The sequence below is a fragment of the Oncorhynchus keta genome, chromosome 23, assembly GCF_023373465.1.
Source record: "Oncorhynchus keta strain PuntledgeMale-10-30-2019 chromosome 23, Oket_V2, whole genome shotgun sequence".
Lineage (NCBI taxonomy): Eukaryota > Metazoa > Chordata > Actinopteri > Salmoniformes > Salmonidae > Oncorhynchus > Oncorhynchus keta.
In genome coordinates, this window is record NC_068443.1 from 20,648,299 (window position 1) to 20,654,298 (window position 6,000).

General features: G+C 39.3%; 1 protein-coding gene across 2 annotated transcripts in view; it reads right to left on the minus strand.

The window, feature by feature from the left end:
• Window positions 1–3,237, minus strand: part of sntg1 (syntrophin, gamma 1) — a 39,055-nt gene extending 35,818 nt beyond the window's left edge. Inside the window, exon 1 of one of the 2 annotated variants that reach the window (XM_052476792.1) lies at window positions 2,470–3,237. The gene's annotated coding sequence lies outside the window, so the exon portion shown is untranslated. The remainder of the gene's footprint in view (window positions 1–2,469) is intronic. The other variant, XM_052476791.1, reaches the window with a different exon arrangement.
• Between the last annotated feature and the right edge of the window lie 2,763 nt (window positions 3,238–6,000).

Sequence of the window (6,000 nt, forward strand, 5' to 3'; positions counted from 1 at the left end):
TTGATACAGCCCTAACAGGTGTAGTTGTTAGGCTCATTGAGCTCAGCAAGCAGCTTACCTTGAATACTACTTATGAGAGAGTGACGATCAAACCTAGAGTCTTAACATCCACTTCAAAGCCAATGGATAGTAACAAGATACAGTGGGTATCATAAGTATTCATCCCCTTGGATTTCTTCACATTTAATTATGTTACAAAGTGGGATTAAATCTGATTAAATTGTGATTTTTTGTCAATGATCTACACAATACACTCAAACATTTTCATTTTTTTATAAAGATTAATGAAAGACACCACTAATATACCTTTATTAAGACAAGTATCCCCCCCCGCGCTTTTCACACCTGGATTATTTGCCCATTATTCTATTCAAAAAACTTAAAACTCTGTCCAGGTGTTGGGAATCATGGCTAGACAGCAATTTTCAAGTCTTGCCATAGATTGTCAAGCAGATTTAAGTCAAAACTGTAACTTGGCCACTCAGGAACTTTCATTGTCTTCTTGGTAAGCAACTTCAGTGTAGATTTGACTTGTGTTGTAGGTTATTGTCCTGCTGAAAGGTGAATTCTTCTCCCAGTGTCTGCTGTAAAGACTGAAACAGTTTTTCCTCTAAGATTTTGCCTGCGATTAGAGCCATTCCGTTTATTTTTATCTGGAAAAACTACACCGTCTTTGCCGATGTTAAGCATACAAATACCATGATGCAGGCACCACTATTCTTGAAATGAAGGAGGTAGTTACTCAGAGATGTGTTCTGTTGGATTTGCCACAAACATAAAGCTTTGCATTTAGGCCAAAAATGTTATTCATTCCCCGTTTTTTTGCAGTAGTACTTTAGTACCTACAGGATGCATGTTTTGGAATATTTGTATTCTGTATATTTATTTTTTCTTCTTTTCAATCTGTCATTTAGGTCATTATTGTGGATGTTGATCCATCCTCAGTTTTCTCCCATCACAGCCAATGAACTCTGTAGCTGTTTTAAAATCAATGGTGACATCCCTGGGCAGTTTCCTTCCTGTCCTGCAGCTCAGTTAAGAAGGACAACTGTATATTTGATGTGTCTGGGTGGTTTCATACATAATCCACAGTATAATTATTAACTTGACCATGCTTAAAGAGATAGATAACAATAACAAATCAGACACGGACTATCTACCAATCACTGCCTTTCTTTATAAGGCTTTTGAAAAGCTCCCAGGTCTTTGTGGTTGAATCTGTGCTTGAAATTTAACACTTGACTGAGGGACTTACAAATGTTGTATTATGTATGGGGGCAGAGAAAGGGGTAGTCATTTTAAAAATCATGTCAACCCTATTATTTCACACAAATTGAGTCCATGTAACTTTTGTGATTTGTTAAGCCAAATTTGACTCCTGAACTAATTTAGGCTTGCAACAACTATATTACAGTTATTTCATTGTTATTCATTTGTAAATATTTGTAGAATGTTCATTTCACTTTGACATTATGGAGTTGTTTTGGGTAGATAAATGACCAAAAAAATCACAATTAATTATATGTCCATCCCACTTTGAAACAACAAAATGTGAAAGCAATCTGAGGGGTGTGAATACTTCTGATACCCACTGTATCTGACCCCTCAAGTTATTAAGTTGACTTGCCCTGTCTTTGACTTGCCCTCTTCTACTGTAAGAAGAGTGGAAATTGTATATATCTATTCTATAACGGATCAGATATATTCCAAAGGGCTATTCAAGTAAATATAGATAACGTCCTAAAAAGTATTAAAACCAGAATGCAGACGATAGTTGGGTTGCCATGGGACTGGTCATATTATTCCCGGCTGGTTTGATTGCATGCATTCCACATGATTAGGTGCAGAAGACTAACAACCAGCAGGCTATAACCATGTAGAACATTGGAATGGTATTAATACCAACAATAATGTCACTGCAAGAGCAGCATTCCCTCATCTACCAGTCTATTTAAAACTGACAATGTCGATATGGGCAGTGTATAGCCTCTGTACTTCAACCTTGCTTTACATCATTGTGGACAGAAAGAGGACTGACACGGCACTTAGCTGGGGGAACTGCGGGTGCCTATACATTTGGACACGTCGGAGCCTCGGAGGCAGTATGAAGGGCTACTGCATGCTGAAACCTGAAGTAATTGCATATTTTACACTTAATAGGTCCTTTATCATAATCTGAATGAACTGTTCCCCATTGTGCATTACGCAATGTGGGAGCCAATGATGATATATTGTTAGTCTACTTATTAGATATTAGATGATGGATCATGAGACTATTATACTGAAATTAACCTATATAGTAGCGATAGGCTACAAATGGCGTATGAATAAAAGTGAACGTTTTTCGAGGTATCATAGGCTACACGATACCACACTACTGTGAATAACCATCATTATCTTACATGTAAATTGCATTGTAGGCTATTATACAACATACAAATGAGTGGTTGACTAGAATGTCCAGCTTACCTGATTTTCTGGTAACAGGTGTGATGTAATATTGGTTCCAGTCTGCTCCTCACATCAATCTGTCCTGAAATGTGTTTATTTATTCAGTGATGGCTACAGATTCAAAAGAATCTCTGCAAAATCACGTTTCCTGGCACCGTCGCCCACGATATCCAATACACTGGGGCAATGTGCAAAAACCGTTAAACATCCCACACTTACACGAAAAACGTGTCTTTGTCCATATTAGTCATGCAGAAACAAGACACGGCATCCTTTTCGTCGACAGTAATTTCCAGCATGGCATGGAATACTGTTTCAAATGTTTCCTTACTGTGCGCTCTGGTGCCAAAATGACTGGCTGAAAATCACATGCGATTTGTTTCAACTCACGTCAATCGCCTCAGTTATTCGTTTAGGATACTCGCGGAGCTCTTACATCTCTCCCGATGTGAAATTACTTTCACTGTTGAATAAGAACACCTACTATGTACATAGCCTAAGATACATCCAACCTAAAGGTCTCCGGTGCAAGGAGCGCTTTTAAAGGAAATGATCGGCGAGCACTGCGGTATGGTTTTGTTGAATGGGACCCTGGGCTGCTATCAGCCTGCAGTGAAGGCGAATTGATGCAAAAGCAGATTCAAATGAACCAGTTCCAACATCTTTTTCTTCAAAACGGTGATTTTTAATGTAGTCTATTGTGCAATATATTAACTTGGAATACATATCAAGAACATGTATTCCTAACCAGTTATCAGGGCTAGATATGGTCTCCCTCTCAGTATGCCTACCTTCTCTGCTACTCGGAGAAGGTAGGCTATTCAGGATTCAGTGTGTATCTCACAGCAGATCAGGAAACTCACTTGGAGCTCCTCAGTACATTGACAGCTGTTTTCAGTGCCTCGAGATCCTCTACCCTGCAGCCCTTATTGCGTAAGCAACTGTGCAGGTGTTCCAGTTGCAGGTGTCATGCAATCAGAGCTATCTAGGCTGTAGCCATATAGATTACAGTCCAATATCTAGGCCTAGATGATTGCAATAGTGTCTCTGTTTTGTTCTGCACAACACACTGCCCCAACACACTGAACAGGCAGTTAACCCACTGTTCCTAGGCCGTCATTGAAAATAAAAATTTGTTCTTAACTGACTTGCCTGGTTAAATAAAGGTGTTGTTACATAAAACTTGCACTCACCTTTGTAAGTGTATTGTGTTACCATGTAATTGCATTCAGCTTTGTAAGTGTATTGTGTTACCATGTAATTGCATTCAGCTTTGTAAGTGTATTGTGTTACCATGTAATTGCATTCAGCTTTGTAAGTGTATTGCCATTCTAATTATCAGTTTTATACACACTTGATATAAAGTGGAACCAATTTGAGGATCATAGACCTGAGAGTTAAAATGACCCTTATGTGAATGTGAATGCTATTAATTTTATGCTCCACATAGCAAGCCATCCTAGTCATGATGTCATCTCACATGTAAGTGCTTGATCCTCTTTTCACAAATTAGTTCTTGTCATTTGAGGTGATTTTCAAAATGATTGTTGATAATATTTATTTATAGAAAATATCACTTTTCTGCCCTGAACATGACCTGATTAGATTGAAGAGGATGCACACCAATATGCTTAAGCATCACATCCCCCTACAGTACAACCTGTGAGTAATGTAACCGGTGTGAAATGGCTAGCTAGTTAGTGGGGTGCATGATAATAGTGTTTCAATCGGTGACATCACTCGCTCTGAGACCTTGCCCCGCAAGGGCCGCAGCTTTTGTGGAGCGATGGGTAACGATGCTTCGTGGGAGGCAGTTGTTGATATGTGCAGAGGGTCCCTGGTTCGAGCCCAGGTAGGGGTGAGGAGAGGGACGGAAGCAATACTGTTACATTGGTGCCGTGACCCGGATCACTGGTTGCTGTGGAAAAGAAGTAGGCAAAAGGGGGTTGTTTGTAACCGGTGTGAAATGGCTAGCTAGTTAGCGTGGTGCGCACTAATAGCGTTTCAGTCGGTGACGTCACTTGCTCTGAGGCCTTGAAGTAGTTGTTCCCCTTGCTCTGCAAGGGCTGCAGCTTTTGATGCTTCTTGGGAGGCCGTTGTCGATGTGTGCAGAAGGTCCCTGGTTCAAGCCCAGTTAGGGGCGAGGAGAGGGACGGAAGCAATACTGTTACAGTAACACCTGTATATTGGGTATCCATGTTGATGTATATGTTGAAACCTGCCGTTTTGACTTGTGTTTTCTCAATAAAGCTTCCAAAATCCCTTTGTGAAACATTGTAAAAAGTAGGCAAGTTTACTTTGTGTTTTTGTTGTTGTTGTCGTTTTTTATTTAGAAAAAACTATATATCAGAAAGTACAACATAACACTCACCAACATTCGAACATGCAAAAATACAAACACAAATAAACATATGGAGCCGCACATCCATTTACAGTGTTTTGTCAGACAAATGTTGTTCAAGACAGCTTCATCCATCATGCTGGAACATTAGGTCGGTGACCACATTGATCAAATATTGAGCTATCCAACTAATTATGTATAATATATAATTTAGCCAGTAACAAAGTAAAATTATTTGTCTCCAATTAGGTTTTGAAGATAATATAACTTGTACACAATTCACTTTAAGTTAGCACCAAAATAAGATAAAACAAATCGGATGAATTTGCCAATCTTAATAATGCTAACTATTCATATTCCTCCATTGTTTTATTATTTGTGCCAAATAAAGCCATTGCCAAGAGTTAACTGGACACAAGAGGGCGTAGGGTGATACGTTCCCTTCCCCTCCTCAGTCTCAGCAGACTCGGAAGAGGTAAATGTGATTATGTTGTTGAGATTGACCTTGAAAACCAACTGAAGTTAGATTGACATTTTAAGGAAGAATACCTTATTGGATTATTGGAAAGGAAATGTATGACTTTCTGCCTGCATACATACCGACGTCAGAGGACGCTTCCCTGAGGACAATCACATTCAATTACAATGTGAACAGAGTTTGTTTTCACCTTTTACTGCTTGTATTTAGCTACATGTCATTATTGTATTGGGGAAATGGGAAACATATATTTTATAGGCCTAAATAAATAGAAAATCAAACGTGTGTATGCTGTAGCACATTGGGATCAATATAATGTAATACCATGCAGATGTTTTTACAATTCTATCCCTTATTAAATTAAATGAGTCCTCCATGTCATTGCACCGTATATCCATTTCCATGCCTTCTGAGCTATGCAACACACAACGCTCATTACCAACAATCTGCACATTCCGATGATTGCACTGGTATGCATCCTTAGATCAGAGCTGTGCTTAGTTACACGCCCAAACACCACCACCACCACCACTAGTCCACACACCTCCTCACTCCACACACAAAAACACCTGTTTAGTGTTTAGCAAGAGGGTGGGTCTTGACTCCGCCCATTACAAATGTACGTCTAAAAAAATGTTTTTAATTGGTTTGAAGACCCCTGCTATGTAAATTCGTTTTGTGAAACTCCTCCCATGCACCTGATAGGGAGTATTTACAGCTCTTTACTGCT